Source organism: Rhinolophus ferrumequinum, chromosome 2 (assembly GCF_004115265.2).
Source record: "Rhinolophus ferrumequinum isolate MPI-CBG mRhiFer1 chromosome 2, mRhiFer1_v1.p, whole genome shotgun sequence".
Lineage (NCBI taxonomy): Eukaryota > Metazoa > Chordata > Mammalia > Chiroptera > Rhinolophidae > Rhinolophus > Rhinolophus ferrumequinum.
The window spans coordinates 47,670,393-47,688,180 of record NC_046285.1 but is presented as its reverse complement, the minus strand read 5'-3'; the positions used below and the strand labels follow the sequence as shown (position 1 = coordinate 47,688,180).

Genomic DNA, 17,788 nt, shown 5'->3' with positions numbered 1-17,788 from the left:
GGTCGTGCAGTTTGTAAAGTTAACCCTAAACCGGCCGGTTCTGGCTTTCCAGTCCAGCCCAGCAGCCTCGCCCCACTCCCTTCGACTGCAGTTTATACCGTATTTCCCCTGTGTTGTAAGCGGTTCTTTCCTCCTTCAAATACACAGGCAGGAAGATAGTCCCTAGCTAACCGGGCTGGGGAATTTGGGAACCGGGGGGCCCGGGTTGGGGTGGGGAAGGGAGACTATCTTGAGGCCCCAAAGGTTGGGTGGCTAGGGTTCGGGTAGGCTGACCCCGGGAGGAAGTCATATTAGAGACGGGGGCTATCGAGGACCGTAAGGCAGGATGTGGCAAAGGGTAGCAAGTGCTCGGAGACCAGGGTCTCGAACTCCACTGCCGACTGAAGAGCGGGACTTCTGTCCATCTTCGGGATAAGATACACTTGGCAGGCGAGGGCCCAGCATCCTGCCGAGCGGAAGACTTGGAGATGCAGGGCGCCCTCTTGCGCTCTTGCGCGCGCCTGGGGGCTGGCGGGTGAAGCGCCCGCCGCGGCAGGTCTCCTCCATCCCCCTCCTCCTTTTCGCTCCCCCTCCCCTCCTTCTCTCCTCTGACTCCCAACTCCTCCCCCACCGCCTCTCTCTCCCTCCCTCCAGATGCCTAGGTCTCCGCCTACCGGTTCTCACCCGCGCACCCTGTGGGGAGCTAGTTGGAGCGCGAGGACTGCTGCAAGAGCCCAGCTCCGCGGAGCCGGGCGGGTCAGCCGCGCATCCAGCGGCTGCTGGAGATACCCAAGAGTAGTGGGCGCGGACCCAGGTCGGGACTGCACCCGAGCGCCGAGCCGAGGGCCGGGGGGCCGACCCTGCGCGGCCGCCCCATTTCCAGACCCGCGGCCCGTCCTCCTGGTTCGCCTCCATCGCTCCTGGAGCCGGGAGCCACCGGGAACCGGGCACCTGCGCCCGCAGCCCGGAGGTGAGTCTCGGGAGCCCGGGGAGCTCCCCCTGCGCGGGCTGGGGCTGTAAGTTGCAAACTTCAGCAACTCAGTGGGGAGAGGCGTGGGAAGGGAGTGGGGGCCCAGGGGGGCTGGCAAGTTGGAATTAGGTGACAGAGGCTGCGGGCGGGGGGAAAGAGGGGTCCCCGGGCTTCCGCGCCGCCCTCTGCCACCTCGGCCTGGGCGCCCTCGGCGCTCTGCTTTCCCGCCGCCCGCTCGCTCTGGGTCGGGCTGCACAGGGCCCTCGCCTGGCCGCGGTCGGCACGTCTGGGCTACAGCCGCGATGGGGACCCGGGCCCGGGCCTGGAGGAGGGGACGGTTGAATGAAAGGCTGGGAGAGAGCAGGGAGGAGGCGCTGATACTGGCGCGGAGATGGAGGCTGAGAGAGTGCCCGCGAGTAAACCGGGTGGAGGGAGAGTGTGGGCGGCGAGGCGCGTGGGAACGCATGGCCTGCGCGCGTGTGAAATCTCGCGCTCCGGGACATCCCTGCTCCGCCGCTGCCTGCGGGGCCCCGGCCGGGATTCTTCCCCTTCCCCCTCCGGTGGCAGGGCCCTGCGGAGTCCAAACTCTGCCCTGCCAGGCCCCAGACGCAGCGGCCCGGGTGCCGGGCGTTCCCGCCTGGGCCAGTGGAGAGGGGTGCGGCGGCGGGAACCGGGACGCGAACGGTGATTTCTTGATTTATTTTTTTCATGGCAATTTGTCTTTGTGGTTGGGGCTGCCCATTTACTTTCCGCTCACGTCGTGCTGGAGATCCAGCTCGGAGGGAGGGAGCGGGGGGCGCTCGGGCACAGGGAGGGATGGAGACTGGAGAGGGGATCTAGGACCGGAGAGGGGCGGGAACCCAGAGGGAAGTGGGCGCTGGACCCGCGGAGGAAGAGGGCGAGGCTGAAGCAACCCGGCCGAGCGGAGCTGCGGGCCAGTGTCGGAGGGAGGACAGAGTCGGCTCCTTAGGCTGCTGCAAACTTTAAACTACAAGGAGGAGCCACCTGAAGCGCGGTTCCTGCCTCCTCCCCATCCCCGGTGCCCAGTCCTCGTCTTTGGGCCCGCTCCCCCCCCGCTGCAGTGAGCCCCCAGTTTGGATGCGGAGAGGTAATCGCCGGACCGTGCCCCACCCTGCGATCCCCTCCAGGCTTTACGCGGTGGGAACGACAGAGGCAGGAGCCGGGAGGGCTGCCCACCCTCGGGACGCGCTCTTTCCTGGCTCTGCAGGAGCCAGCGCAACTGGGATTGGCGGAGCGGGGGGGTTGAAAGCTTGCCTGTATCTAGACCCCAACACGACCCTGCCTGCTTTGGCCCCACCCGCCATATTTCCCCTCAGCCCTGAGAGAATCCAATCTTCTTCCACATTTCTCAGGCACCCCCCACACTTGGGCCTCATTCTTCTGCTTAGGCAGAGGCGCCTCTCTTCAGAGCCCTCCGTGTCCGCCTCCCAGTCCTCCCCACCCCCACTTTCCCTCATCTTTTAGGCTCTTCTTTTCCACTCTTTCTCACCCCCTCCCCCCATTTCTTCTTGACAGTCAAAAGTGGCCTCTCACCTTATCTGAACCGGGATAGATGACCTTGAGGAAGGGGCAGAGGGGAACTTGAGGCTGAGAAATGGACCTCACTAGGAAAAGGGGGACAGATTAATCTAGAAGCAGCTTGGAAAAAACCTCCAGTACCCTGCCCCAAATCTAGATTCCCAACGGAGGAGGAAGGGGGATAAAATATCAGAGAGAGAGAGTGAGTCACCCATAGGGCAGGAAGAACTGTTTTGGGAGACTGCACAGGAAGAAGGGCTGCTTCTGGCTGTGCCAGGTTGGGAAAGGTGTGTGTATGTGTGGGGGTGGGCAACTCCTTTCTGCAAATCAATAGCTACCACCACCAGTTTGGGAGGGGGTGGCAGATCTTCCATCTCTGTTCTCTTTCCAGGGAGTCATGCCAGAGCCTTCCTCCTCCAGACCTGACAACAGGCAGCATTTTCATCACTGTGGACGTCAAACACTTCTTAAGCACCTAGTGTGTGCAACGTGCTGTGCTAGGTGCTGGTAGATACAGTGCTGAGGCCCAAGCACAGAGAGGCTGCTAAATTCCCCAGCTTGTGTGTGTTTGGGGAGGGAGAACATGAAGAGAAAAATGCACAGGCAGTACAAGGCAGCAAGGGCTTCAGTGCCAAATGGTGACCTAGGGCTTAGGAGAAGACCCGGTGAAGAAAGCTTGATGATGCCTCAGGTGGGATTGAGAGCTGCACTTGTTGACTCTGCCCCGTTCCCTACCAGCTGTCTCCATAGGGAGGGTGGGACAGGAGGGAAGGACAGTGAGGGACTCCCTTCCCACTTCTAGAGCCAGACCACAAAGGCAGAGAAGCCAAAAGTTCCAGCCTGGTTCTGTGGATTGCCACCTCCTAGCTGGATTGGAGGAATCACAGAAGCTTTTGTGTCTTGGGGTACCCTTCCTGGATTGTTCGAAAGCCCCTCTGTTAGTCACTTCTTATGGAGGTTCAAAGCTGGAAGAGGGCTTGGAGATTGTCATGTCAGGGGAGTCACCTGCCCTACAGAGGGCAGGCAGATAACAGTGTGCTGATTGTTAGAGTGGCTGGCCTGGGGACAAGTTGGTGTTCAAAGGCAAACTGGTCAATTAAGTGGTCCTGACAAAACCAGTGTGTAGCCCTTGAGCATTCTGAACTCCTATACCTACCAATCAAGAAATTACAATTCTAAGACGTGATCTCATCTCTGTGTGTGTACATTACTATCAGGTCTCCTTGGGGATTGATTGGAACACTCCACAGGCTGGTTCTACCTCTGACCTGGTGGACCCCCCAGCTCACCCTTACTCTCAGGACCCACTAGGATTCTCCTATGAGATGATGAGTTCCTTGAGGTCGCTGAGCCATCTTGTCTTATAGAAATCTAGCATCTCACATCAATTGATACAGGTTCCAGATGCAGAGCAAGGACTGGCACTCAGGTTTCCTGCCCCTCCTCCCACCACTTCCACTCCTGGAACCCAGTGGTTATAAGCCAATTTTATTCTTTACAAAAAAAAAAAGAAAAATAAATCCAACCATGACTTTTTGCTTCCCCTAATATAGTAAAGCTTTATGCAGGGATTGGAGGAGAAAAGACTAGAAGCTCATGTAGAATGTTTGAGGATCCCGAGGAATATAAAGTCCTGAGCCAGTGTGGGTCTGAAAGGGAAGGGGAGCCCCCGGCAGGGGGGCAGAGGGATAGCAGACATTTATGGAGGAGCAGCCTGGCAAGGCTGGTTGGTGGATGGAGTGTATGTGCGCTTGGGAAGGAGATGCTGTCGGGTCCAGTAATCGTCCACACTGACCATGACACTCCTGTTCTTGCTTAGGCGTGGTCGCCCTCCTATATCCCACAGGGAAAGTCAAGATAGTAACTCTGACCAGTTCACTACTTCCATTGAGGACTGAGGTGATAGAATGGACACAGAAGGCCAACGACAAGATCCTTGATTAGAAATGCTTGTCGCCATGTCTTATTGCTTTAAAAGACCCAGGGCTGAGCGCGGATGCTCCACCACCCACATCCCCAGCAGTCAGATGTTCCTCAATGGTCCTAAAGTGTTAGCTTTGTCATTGCCTGAGTACAAGGTAAATGAGACCAACACTGGCAGTAAACTCACATGTTCTCATCTACTGAGCACCTACTGTGTGCCAGGCACTGCGCTAAAAGCAATGGAAACAACAGCAGACAAGACATGTCTCTGATCTCCCTGGAGGTAGGTGAATCAGCATGACCAGGAGAACACAATCACTAGCATTGCCTCAACTTCTGTAATGGAATTGACTGTCTTTTTTGTTTATTTGCTTTCCCCTGTGGGTTTGTCTAGGTGACCTGACAGTTAATGAGGAGTTGCCTAAAGGACTTGGGGTCTAGGGTTTGGGGGCAGGGCTGAGAGGGCTAGTTGTTCCCCTAATTCCAAGTCCCCTCTTCATGCATCAGATTCCTCCCTTATCAAGTGGGGTTAGACACCTGCCTTGTCTCTGTGGTGTGGACAGAGGCAAAGCCAGGCACCCGAAGATCTGGGGGTGAGAACTGTTGGGAGGGAGTGTTGGTTATTTATACTTCAGGGTCTGAACCCCAGTGGGTCCTGCAACCATCCTTTGCCTCACTTGATTACTAGCCTGTATCTCCATCAACGGGTGACTGTGTCCGTGTGAGTGTGTATCGCAAATAGCTACAGCGCGTGAATGGGCTTTCTTCACATTCAGATCTTTATATTTGAGTTTACCCATCACTAAGCAGGTCTCAAATTTATGACAAAGCTTAACTAACTTGGTCTGTAATGTATGACAAGAGGCCAAAGCAAGCGTCCTGACTCATGGAGTTGCACTGAATTGACTGAATGAGCCTTTCTTTTACAGTGTGTGTGGGCAACCCCAGAATTTCACTAGCATAGTGCTATACTTTTGTGAACCTCCCTCTCTCCGACTTTTGGTTTAATGACAATCTGCTTCAGCTGAGGAGATGGCTCCCTGATGGGTAAGCTGGAAAGGGATCTCTGTGTATGCCGTTCTCTGTCTCCCATGGAGGAATCTCTAAGACTTTCTTTCTGAAGAAATCTCCCGTATAACAAACAGGCTTGAATGCCAGAGAGTGGCAGGGAAAAGTTCCAGCTGGGAGCAGAGTTCCGAAAGGGAAGGGGGGGTGGGGAGGTGGTGCTCAATGTTTTGTGGCTCTGCCATGTCACTTTCCCTCCCTTCTTTAGTATTTTGCTTTAGTGAGTATAAGAGGTGAAAAATAAACCTTGCAGGATGCACTCTTTAATTCTGACATTAGTCAGGGGATTACCAATAAGAAATTGCTACACTTGGTAGCTTTGGAGTGGGACAGAAAGGAAAAAAGATGGTTTCCTATCCAATTTGCTGCTGGGCACGGTGGTGGGGGAAGCTGGAGGAGGGACCCCTGGGACAGAGCCTGGGTTTGGGAAAGTTTGACCTTGAGGACATTTCCCAGCAGTTGGGCTGCTCATCCTCCTCCGCTCTCTGACTTACAACTGCAGGACAAGGGTTCCATGGGGCTTTTCCCTGAGCAAATGAAAGCTTAACCGTCAGTGCCGTGTGCCGAGTTCCGCCGTGACACTGCCCTCATTGATCTGCGTTTATTGCGGATGACTTACTCAGACGTGCGCCTGGAACTCCTTTGAATTTGAAGTCCTGTCAGTTTTATCAGAGTATCTTTGCATTTGAACCAAGAATATCTTTGGCTGGTCTCTTCTGTGATAGGAAGAGCTGGTACTGGAGTAGGACTGGTGACCATCTGTTCTGCCAGTCTTCTGAGGATCAGATTAGAGGAGATAGGTTTAAATTCCCCACGGAGGAGGCTGGGTTAGAACCCAGGGAGCCTTCCCCATTGGAGCGCTTCTGCCAAATTCATACTCCCACCCATGAAAATGACGTGTCGGATGAACCCGAAGGCCCCTTCTGGCCCTCAAGGCCAGTGGTTTTGAATGGAGATTTTCCAAGACTGGCTCATTCCCTTTTTTTGTGGATTCTTTATGGGGGGTGTTTAGTCTCAGGCTAGTTTCAAGTTACCATCTATCCCTCCTATTGGTAACCCACCTGGTTGCCAGTCACATCATCTTCAGAGAGTGCTTTTTCCTTTTAGCCTTCACCTGAGCCAAACATCATTTGGAAGGTACATCTGCTGTATATTGCTTTATACGTGAGTGTGTGTGTGTGTGTGTGTGTGTGTGTGTGTAAATATACTGACATGCATCCATGTATAAACATAGATGCAATGCATTGCAAAGCTGTGTTATGCTTTGAGCATCCCGTATTTTGGATTATCTGTAGCTCTGTTCTTCTGCCAGAGTTGATGTGAGGAGATGCCCCCGGGGAGAAAACTTCAGGGAAATGACCGGTGGAGTAGCAATTTAGATCCATCTATATTCGCCAAGCCCACCGGTCCTCCTGAGTCAAAACTCCCTCCATACTGCCCTGGTCATTGTCCTGAAGGCCACTCAGGAGACCCACTTTAAGAACTACAAAAGAGCTGCAGTTGGCTCTTAATTATTCAGGAATGGATGCATCCAGTGTGTAAAGCACCCGGCCCAGGCCTCTTCTTTCCCTTCTTTTGGTGCCTTGAGTAACTCTATACCTGCAGTGAAAGTCTGGGGGAGATCTTATCATTTAATACAAACTTTTGTTTCCAGCAGCACGTTCTCTCTGCTCCTCTTCCCGCCAGGCGCCTGGGGGAAACTAGGAGACCTCTGAGAGGCCTTATCCACCCAAAGCGGATTGCCTATAAGGATGACACATGGCTCTGTTGGCCAGTGTGTTTCTGCCCAAAAGCAGGAGAGAAGAGGAAAATACCACTAGCTCAGGCTTCTGCAGAGTCGGTCCCTGTAGATTTCCCAAGATCCTGGTTTCCTTCCCTTCTCCTTTTTGTTGAGCCACCTGTACTTGCAGTTTGTGGCGTCAGCTGGCCCCATCAGGAGTCTAAGTGGAGAGCCGTGTCCTTGTGGCAAAAGCTCCCAAACAGGTCAGCTCTAAGGAGCACTTCTGTGAATGTCCCCAAGGCTAAGGGTCATTTTCCTGCATAGAGCAAGGGCCTTGGGGCCACTTGCTCCCATTCAGCTTCTCTCTAGCTTCCAGAGTGAGTCTCCCTTCGCACGCTGGGTTTCATCTAGAGAGCAAGGTCCTCTGTATGCAGGTAACAGGAACTTGGTCCAGCTCAACCCTAAGTCACTGGCTCCCATTAGAAGCACTGGAAGAGCTTTGAAAAAAACAGATATGACCAGTCCCCTCCTAGACTGTAATGAAGTCAGAATCCCTGAGGGTGGACCTGGGCATTGGTATTTTTGCAGCTTCTAACGTGCAGCCAGGGTTGGGAGCCACTGTCCTAAATCTTTCCTGGGCTCCACCGGGCCTCACCCCAGGGGCCATGCCGTCTCTCCACCAACAGCCAGTCATTCCTGACGTTCAGATCGTAGCTACTGTTTATGGTCCTGTGATTTGCATTTAACCACTTTCTGTTATAAGTGGAGTATGGGAGTTCCTTTCTAGTGTCACTTCTTTGTGGTCATTTTTCTTAAAAAGCATTTCTGAAAGTGCTAGGTTGGTGCAAAAGTAATTGCAGTTTAAAGGGTTAAAAAAAAAAAGACAAAAACCGCAATTACTTTTGCACCAACCTAATAATACACATTCATTCAACATTTTGGCATATTTCCTTCTAGATATGTATACGACAAACATTGATTGTACCGTCTGTGCTCTTTTGCAACCACCCCTTTTCATTTAATAACATATTGTGATAATTTCCCAAGTCCCAAGTATTTTTCTAAGATGGGCTTTTTAATGGCTGCCTGGTTGTCCATCATGCGGATGTTCTGTAATTTATTTAATGAATCCCCTGTGGGTTGGATATGTCCTTTGTGAGTCATTTTTGTACTACGATAAATAATGCTGCAGCAGACATCCTTGTATGTAAATCTTTGTGCCTGTTGATGATTTTTTTCCCCTCAAAATAGGTTGCCAGAAGTGGAGTATTTATGCTTCTTTATAACATGGACCATTTAGATAATTTTTGACTGACTTCCTATATCAATAAAAAAATTTTGTATTCAGAGCTGAAAAACAAACTATTTTCACTGACCTCTTCTGCGTCTTCAAAGGGGCTGCTTCTCCCTCCCTGACCTGAAGGCCTGAATCTTTGACCTTGTGCCTAAGCTCCACCTTCAGGTCAGTTCCACACATCGCCGTGCCCCTCAGGTGAGCTCCACTACTCTGCTGCCCCTAACCCCCAGCGTCTTAATTCCTTCCTTCTCCTTCTTAGCCTTTTTCTCTTCACGCCTCCAGCCCTGGAACGAGCAGCACCCAGTGCCTTCAAGCTATTGTTCCATAATAACAGCTATTATTTATTGAGCTGTTACTATGTACCAGACAGCCTGCCAAATTTTGTACATGCATTATCTCTTTTGATCCTCATGTGCCTTATATGCACGTATTATTTTTGTCTCTACTTTCCACATGAGGAAACTGAAACCTTGAGAGATAAAAACAATTTGCCCAAGGTCACAGAGCTAGTAAGTGGTAGAGCTGGGATGTAAATCCAGACTATTTGGCTTCAGAGCCTACACATTTAACCACTACATATACCTTTCTCCATCCTGGCCTCATGGTATTAACGAGTTGTTCACAAATACTCCATCAGCACCCCGTGGACGTGTACTGTGACTTTCTCCAGCAGAAGAAGGGCAGTTCTCACATATGAATGGCGGAAGAATGGGGATGCTATTCATCAAGGCCCCCTTTTCCTTTTCACTTCTTTGAATCTGTCCTCACCCCTTTCTCCAGGGACCCCATGCCAGAAAACATTTCTTGCCTCCTCACTGACCAGCTGCCAAGATCCCAGCATGCCTTGCAACTGAGCAGGTCCAAGTTATGACATATCCCTATGACAGCTTCTCCACCCAGTCGGAAGAATTTGGATGCTACTTTCCCAGTCTGGATTATAAAGCTGTCAGGGAGGCATGCTATAGTAATGATGGGGGATAGGCAGCCTGACTTCTGCTGGATGTCAAATACTGTTTAAAGTGGAGAATCGGATACATTTTTGCCTTCTTGCCTCTGTAACATTGTCATTGCCCAGAAGGTAAAGAAATAGCAACCGAATGGTCCTTGTGATTTGATTCTGACCATGACCAAAAACTAGGTGGTGAGGCGACAGTTCTCAGATGAAAGCCACCATGGCAGCCTCGTGTTAATAACAGCCAAGGGAAGAAATGACATGCCCAGAGACCTTCCCTAGACTGCAGGAAGTCTGATTTTGGGTATTATGATCGTATGGTTAGGGATTCCAAGGGGGAAGATGGTTTGTGGCAGGTGAGATTCTGAAAAATGAAGTTGCACATTTTTATCCGGGACTTGGATGAAACTAGAGTAAGCGAGTTTATCAAATTTGTTGGTGACAAGGCTGTGACGGGCAGCGCCTATAAAAGACAGAATATTCAAAATGATCTCAACAGACTGGAATGCTGGGTTTAAACCAACAAGATGAAATTGAACAGGGGCAGATGGAAAGTTGCATTTAGATTGCAGAAATTAATTACTCAAGTTCACAAGGGGGTGGGGCCGCCTTGGTTTGGCTGCAGATCCTGAGTAAAAGATCCGAGGGGTTTAATCGTGCGCAGGCTTCATAGGCTTACATGGCACTGAGAGAAGTGCAATGTCCAGATTGGGTTCTCCCTGGTCATTATTCCTCATTTCTGGACGTGGATGTTAGAGGGACCCTCACCAACTCAGGTGTGTTCAGTGGAAGGCGTCCCACATGAAGAGGGAGTTGGAAAACCCAGGTGCAAAAGGTCTCGTGAAAACAGACTGTTGAAGGAGGGAGAAAACCCTGGGGGGTCATGAGGGCTGACTGCAGAAGCAGCAGAACTTCCTGTAGAAGAGAACACATCAGCCTGGGAGAACTAGGAGACTCCAGAGTGGAAAATCCAGCAAGCTGGATTTTTTAGAATGAGCATCTCCCCATCCAGACGGATTCTAGTGAAGCAGTGCTGGCTGGCAGTCCTGCTGCCTGAGACGCTGTTGGGGCCCTCCTGCCCGGAGACAGATGATCAGCCCAGCAGCACACCTCTGCCTCTGTCTGGCTCTGAGGCTGGAGGATACGGCTTCCTTTCCTGATTGCTATAGAACAGTGGTTCTCAAAGTAAGGTCCCTGACCAGTAGCGGCAGCGCTGCCAGAACCTGTTAGGAATGCAACAATTCTCGGGCTCAACCCCAGAACTACTAACTCAGCAGCTCCTGGGGTGGGGTCAAGCAACCTGGGCCTTAACCAGTCCTCCAGGCCACTCCGATGCATGTCGAAGTTTGAGACACTGCTTTAGACCTCACTGGGAGGGTCTGTTGCTGGGTGCTCGTGGCACTTCTACAACCTGCAGTCCTTTCCTGGGGAAGCTGTGTAGAAACCTGGAAGGAGCGTGGGCTTAGGGATGAGACAGACTTGGGTTCAAACCCAGCTGGACTGGTTTTTGGTTGTAGGTTTTGTGTAAGTTTCTTTCCCTCTCTGTGTCTCCTTTTCGTACTGTAAAATGAGGGACGATGAGTTTGAGGGAGGATTAAGTGAAGTCGCAGAGCTAATATAGATGCTCACTGCTTGTGCTTCAGGTCATCCTAGGAAGAACCATCTTATTAGCTTCGAGTTGCCTCTCCTCCAGAAGCTTGTCTTCCCAACCCCTTGGAGACAGGCCTGGCTGTGGGCTCCTTTGTATCCCTCATGGCTCCTTTGTATCCCTCATGGCACCCACCAGTGTGGTGCTCCCTCAAGTGAGGAATCGGTTAACTCTTGGGCTGCCAGTTCCCTCCATCCCTGGACAGTGGAGAGCCAGGGTCACTTTCCTTCCCACCCCTCATCCTCCTGGGACCCCTGTCCTTGTGAGCATGAGCAGGTTTATCCCTCCAGTGGACTTGACTCCTACCAAACCGAGTCTAGACTCATTGCCCTTAGCGTGCAATTTTATTTGCTAAAGCCATCAGTGAAAGGCCTTGGGGCCAAAACGTCTTGTGCTAGCCTCTAAGTTTAAATGGGAAAGAAGCCTGAGTTGCTGCTGTCAAGCCAGGTGGGGAATGGCAGTGGCCCTTTCTTGGTACTGCAAGACACTGGAGTCACCCGTACAAGTCCCTACAGAGGGGTCAGCTGGTGGGGTCTTGAATTCCTCAGAGACAGAAATCTCATCTGCCCACAGCTGGGCCATTCGATTTTTAGTCAACAATGTCTAATAGAAAGTTCTTATATTTCTCTGAAGTCTGTGTCTCTCCCTATGGGCTTCATCTCTTCCTCCGTTTCAGGCAAACCCAGTCATGTCCATGCCACAGCTTTTCAAACATTGGAGACCAGTTGCCTTCCACCTCTTCCTTACTTCCATTAGTCCTCCTCTGACTTTTCATCCTCTCTAGGCACAGGACTCTGAACGCCCTCCCACTGTCCTTAAATTGAGGACACCAGGACAAAACCCTGTCCTTCAGGGGATGCCTGGCCAGCACGCCCTCACCAACACAGGTACCACAGCCGCTATTAATGCAGCCTCCATTCTGCCCTGGCTATTTTTGGCAACTACGTGGCCCTGCTGACTTTTACTGATCTTACAGCCAACCAATACCCCCAGGTCTCTTTAACGTAATCTGTGACTCAGCCCTATCTTCCAATTTTGACCTTGTGGTTGTACTAGTTTGCTAGGGCTGCCATAACAAAGTGCCACAAACTGCGTGGCTTAAACAACGGGAATGTAGTGTCTCACTGTCCTGGAGGCTGGAAGTCTGAAATCAAGGTGTCGGCAGGGTTGGTTCCTTCCGAGGAATATGAGGGAGAATCTGTTCCATGCCCATCCCCTAGTTTCTGATGGTTTACTGGCAATCTTTGGCATTCCTTGGTTTGTAGAAGCACCACTCTGATCTCTGTGTTCCTCTGTGCATGGCAATCTCCCTGTGTGCCTGTCTGTGTCCGAATTTGCCCTTTTGACGAGGAAACCGGGCATATTGGATCAGGGGCCCATCCTCCTCCAGTACGACCTCATCTTAACTAATGACAACTGCAGCAACCCTATTCCCAAGTAAGGTCACATTTTGAGGTACTGGGAGTTAACACTTGAATGTAGGAGTTTGGGGAACACAGTTCAACCCATAACAGTGTGGTAGCGTTTTTGTTCTCATGTTTGGGACTCTGCATTTTTCCCTAATTCACTTTATCCTGTCTAAGTTCAGTCTATCTCTCTAGCTGATTGAGATATTTTGGATGTTGTGTCTGACCTCCAGCATATCTGTTGATGCCCCCAGCGGCGAATCCTTCCCGTGTTTTGGTCTAAGGGTTTGATAAGATGTTGCATGTAGTGGGATAGGTCAGCACCTTACCAGGCGCACCTGGACGTTTCCTGCCAAGGGGACTTGATCCTCTGGTAAGTACCCCCTGGGTACTGTTGTGCGACCAGCTACACCCATTAATTCTACCACCTTCTAGCTTCCTTTCTCTCGCTTGTACGCAACAGTTTCAGGAAGAGCTTTTCAGATGTTTTCAAGATCAGTTCTTCGGGTGAACCCCATTTCCCTTGTCTGCCGGTCTGGTGACCCTGTCAACAGAGGAGATGAGCTTTGCCTGACAGGACTTTATTACTGAACACACACTGTCTGCCTGTGATCTCAGCCTCCTTTCACCAGTGCCCACCACCCTTCATTTGTAGTCTCTTCAAGAAATTTTCCTCAGGCGGCACCTCGAGTGGTCCCTCTCTGTGGTTTGCAAAAACCACCTCAGACCCCTTCTGGAAGGGAGGACTGTGTGGCCTCCCGGCCCCTCCAGCGCTTGCCAGGATCCTGTCAGGATTCCTGCGAGTTCCCCACAGCTGTTCTCAGCCTCATTTGCATGTTCCGGGTCCCTGCGATGTGCACCGGGCCAAGTGGCTTGAACTCAGTCAGAGCAGCTGGAGCTTTAGCAGTCCTTTCACCAGCCTCTGGCTTGGGCCTCCTCTCACTCTTTCCTTTCCTGTGGAATCCCACGCCAAGCTGGAGACAGAGCCGTAGGGCCCGCCAGAGAAGTCCCCCAAATGTGTGGACACCACGTTAGTGCCCTCTCAGCATGCTTTTCCCTTCCAGCTCCTCTCTTTCCCAAACTCCTCTCATTCCTAAAGGCTCTCCTTCTCTCCTCTCTATTCTTGCTCTTTGACTCCACGACGGCGATTGCATATATGAAGGTGAGGAGCGTGCATCGGTCTGGACTGGCTGTGGGCGGGCACAAGCATCGGGCTAGATCGGGGGCAGGGAGAGGTGCTCGGTGCTGAAGGCTTCAGATGCTTTGCTGAGGAGTCTGGTTGGAAGGCAGCCTGGAGCCACACAGACCTCCATTTGAATTCTACCCTTTGCTCGTAGGGTGACTTTGGGCAAATTATTTCTCCTGTCTGAAGCACAGTTTCCTCATCTGTAAAGTGGCCGCAGTACCTATTTCAGAGGGTGGTCGTGGGAACTGAATTAAATGAGTTCCTTTTAGTAAAGCAGGTCACCTGGAAAAGCACCTAAGGGCCTGAGGTACTTTTGTTGCCAAACAAACCGGTCCTCTGCAGAGTGGACTGGTGAGCTGGAGCGTGATGTAGTGGGGGAGAGGGAGCCCCAGGGGGAGGGTGGGGAGGTGAGGTCACAAACTGGGCCCAGCATGTGGGGATGAGGGCCAGGACTGCAGTGAGGCCATTGGAATGGAGAAGAAGGCGTGCGTCTGAGAGAAACGGGGAAGGAAGCAGTCCTAGGAGTCTGAGCAATTTCCAAAAGAGGCTGGAATGTTATGAAGATTTCCTGGAGTTTACTGAGAACTTATGTTGTATCAAGCCATTTAAAAAGCTGTTGTGTGTTTTAATTCATGAAAGCCCTAAGAATAGGTGTGACTTTTTACCCCCATTTTACAGATGGGCTGACTGAGACACAGAGATATTAGGTAACTAGTAAGCTAATCTCAGGCTTCCAAGCCTGGTGGGCCAGCTACCTCTCAGTTCTCTTCTCCATTCCCCCTTTCCCTTCATCCATCACGTTGCCTCCATCACCCCTGGCTCCATCCTGCAGGATGCTCCCACCATCTCTCCTTATGGTTGGAGCGGGAGGGCTCAAGGCTCTGCCCTTCTCAGGGACACTTCTCAGGGCCCCTTCCTTGAAGCCCAAACTCACATTCATGTCACTTCTCCCCCCTCCCTCCGTCAACCTGTAGACAGAAGAATTTAAATTAGACTGCAGGAAAATCTCCCTGAGTATGAACTGCCAGGGAAATTATCACAGCTGATGACGGCAACTCTGGCGTGGCTTAGCTGGAGATGGGTGGGGGGTGCAGGGGTGGAGAACACAAGGACTCCAAGGACTCAGGCGGTGCTGTGCCTCCTGCATCCTGGACGTCTGAGACTGACGCTCTGGATGCAGGATGAGCAGCGCGAGGGGCTGCTCCTGGCAAGATGGCTGCCACTCCTAATTAACCCGTGGCTTTAATTACACTCCACAGCCTGGTCCTGCTGGGAGAGAGGAGTGCTCCGAGACTGTCACACTGGGTTAAATGTCTGAAGTAGTTTCCACTTCAGAAACTCCTCTCCTTGAGAGGGTAGGACCAGGGAAGAGGGCTCCATACCGGCTCAGCCTGGGTGGGATGGGGGTGGGGAGGGGCAGAAGGCGCAGTTAGCCCAGAGGCGGATGAGTGCTCCCGCCCCCGGGATACATTCGGAGGGATCTGCTTTGTAGTCTCAATGACAGCTACCACGTGTGAGGACCTACTATGCACCAGTTCTCATTTTAGTTCTCAGGGAGGCCTATAGGGAGAGATTTTCCCCAATTGCACATTAGAAAAAGACTTCAGAGAGGTTAAGAAACTTCCGTGACATTGTACAACCACATAGAGGTAGAGGTGGAGGCAGGATTTGAACACAGGGCACAGTGAACCCAAAGCAAAGGCTCTTTCCACAGGACAGTGGGCCTCTCCCAGTAGCTAGCCTGCAGGCTCCTATAGATCAGGAGTGCCAGACAGGACCAAGGAAATGCATTTGATGATGGAAAGGCGGTTGAAAACTAGGGGTTCCAAGTATTTTGGGTGTGTAGTGTTTTTCTGATGGAATGTGGTTCAGAAGTGCTGTCGTTGTCGGAGGCCCAGGGTTCTGGGTTTCTCTGGGTCCTTCTGTGTCCTGAGGAGGTGATGGGAAGCTTTTCTGGAAAGCCATCCTACCCTTCCATGGCACAGCCTTGGTCACCCCCATCCTCCTGCCCAGCCCTGTGCTGGTTCCTAGGTGGTCCCTCTTCTGTGACCTCCCTGGGGCCACAGCCTCCAGAGCCATCCTGAGCCCTAGGGACTGTTCCAAGGCCTGCACCTCTGTCAGGAGCCTGCGTCCTGGGCACTTTTCGAGGCCCAGGATGGACGTGTTCACCGTGAGCCACAGGCTGTGTGTGCCTGAGTATGTTGGGGAGGGTGGTTGTGGGAGGTTCATTTCACAGAGGCCTGAAGCAGAGTCTGCCACCCTGTGAAGGCCTCGCCCTACCCCGGTCTAAATTCAGACTCGCTGTTCTTGGGGAAAAGTCCAGACTCCACCTCCTCTGTTCTTATATGCACAGGACATCTGGGTAAATCAGTGGCCGGGCCGAACCCTGGATGTCCCACAGTCCCCTGTGTTGGGCCTGCTCAACCCTGAGCATGCTAATGTGTGACTAGGGGGCTAGATTGGGGTGATCATGTCTTGGATGCTCAATAGGCCTGACATTCTGCTCTCTAAACACGTGCTCCCTCATCCCCAGGGGACCATCCCAAGAGTTGTTCCTTCATCTTATGTATGGGGAAACTGAGGCTCTGGAAGTTAAGTAACTGGCTCCAGGTCATACTCTCTATCTCGCTGGCTCTCTCCGTTCCCTTGCAGCCCTGGCAGGTGAGGGCTGGCAGTGGACAGGGCCCAGCAGTTTCAGGAGAGGGGCTCACTAACCACCCATGCCCTTCTGTGCATTTAACACTGACCTCTGGGCTTGCCCACTTGAGGATAGGCTCCCAGGACAGGTTGTCCACGTGACTGGTGTCCCTGCTCCCATCTTCGAGGGAATAACCTGGCCTCAGTGACAGAGATCCGTGGCTGCGCAGCCTAGATGTACAGCCTGAATCCTACCCTATATTTGTGTCAGAGATGTGGGGTGATGAGGCTGGTGAAAGGATTTGCAGAAGCTCATGTCTCAAAAGCACAGAGAGAAAGCTAATGCTACTCACTGCAGGTCTCCGGTTATTTTTATCTGTGGTAAGGAGTCCCATTTCATGGGTCTGATACAACCTGGTGCCTTTTATGAGAGTGTGGAGGTCAGTGTGGGAGGCTGGGCTTCGAGCTGCTGGGTGGCCTGTGTGCAAGGGTGCTCCTTCCTTCGAGGCACCAAACAAACCAGTGTTTCTCCTGTTTGGGCTTGCTCTGCGGGGGCTGTGCCAAAATTCTGCCTGGTTCTTAGTTAAAACCTTGCGAAATGTTTACACTGTGGGTGAAAATCTTTGCAGTGATTTTGTGGAGAATCGTGGCAGTATCTCTGTGACAGGATTCCTGCAGCCACATGTGGGCCCACGTTCAGCAGGGAAGAGCTGGGGTGGGAAAGAGAAGGTAGGGGCTGGCGTTGGTGCCCAGGATCAGGCCGCCGGTGGTGGTACCTGCTCAGTCCTCGGGCTCTAACAGCTCTCACCGTAGTGTAACAGACGGAACCTTCTTCGAGTTCACAGACTCAATTCCTTGACCTGCCTGTCCGCCTCTCCAGTTCTACCTCGGACTGACTGCAGGACCAATAATCACAAGTGTAGACTTGAGCCCTCACCATGGGCCAGGATTGTGCTGGCTGCTCGAGAGATGGGGGGGAAGAACGCGTAGCTCTTGCCTTCTAAGAGCTAACGGTTCCTGGGAGGGGCAGGACGCCAGTCAGTCCCAGTGCAGTCTGCTGAGCCTTGCCCACACCTCTGCCTGCCATGTCTACAGGGTCTGCCATGTCTACAGGAACAGGCTCGGCTGCTTGCCCACACTTTATAGTCCCAGGTAATGCAGCTTCACTTGCTCTGGGCTAAATGATGATGATGATATTGATACAACCCATTTTTAATGGCGTGCTTTACTGTTGTAGAAGAGTATTTACATCTTTATTTTCTTCTCCCAGAGGCTGCAACTTCCGTTTACTGAATCCTCTGCCAGACACCATTCTAATTGCTTTCTTGTACATGATCTCATTGAATTCTGACACCAATAATAAGCAATTCTGAGTCTGGCACTGTTATACCCATTTTGGAGATGAAGGAATTCTCTGGAAAGAATGTGCCCAAGGCCGCACATCTACTAAGAGGCAGTTTCAAACC

General features: G+C 52.1%; 1 protein-coding gene across 2 annotated transcripts in view; it reads left to right on the top strand.

Moving 5' to 3' along the window:
- Positions 1 to 687: 687 nt before the first annotated feature.
- The window catches only part of SEMA5B (semaphorin 5B), a 115,864-nt gene continuing 98,763 nt past the window's right edge, over positions 688 to 17,788 (top strand). Inside the window, exon 1 of one of the 2 annotated variants that reach the window (XM_033121407.1) lies at positions 688 to 949. The gene's annotated coding sequence lies outside the window, so the exon portion shown is untranslated. Of the gene's footprint in view, positions 950 to 1,551; positions 1,634 to 17,788 lie in introns of those variants that run through there. The other variant, XM_033121398.1, reaches the window with a different exon arrangement.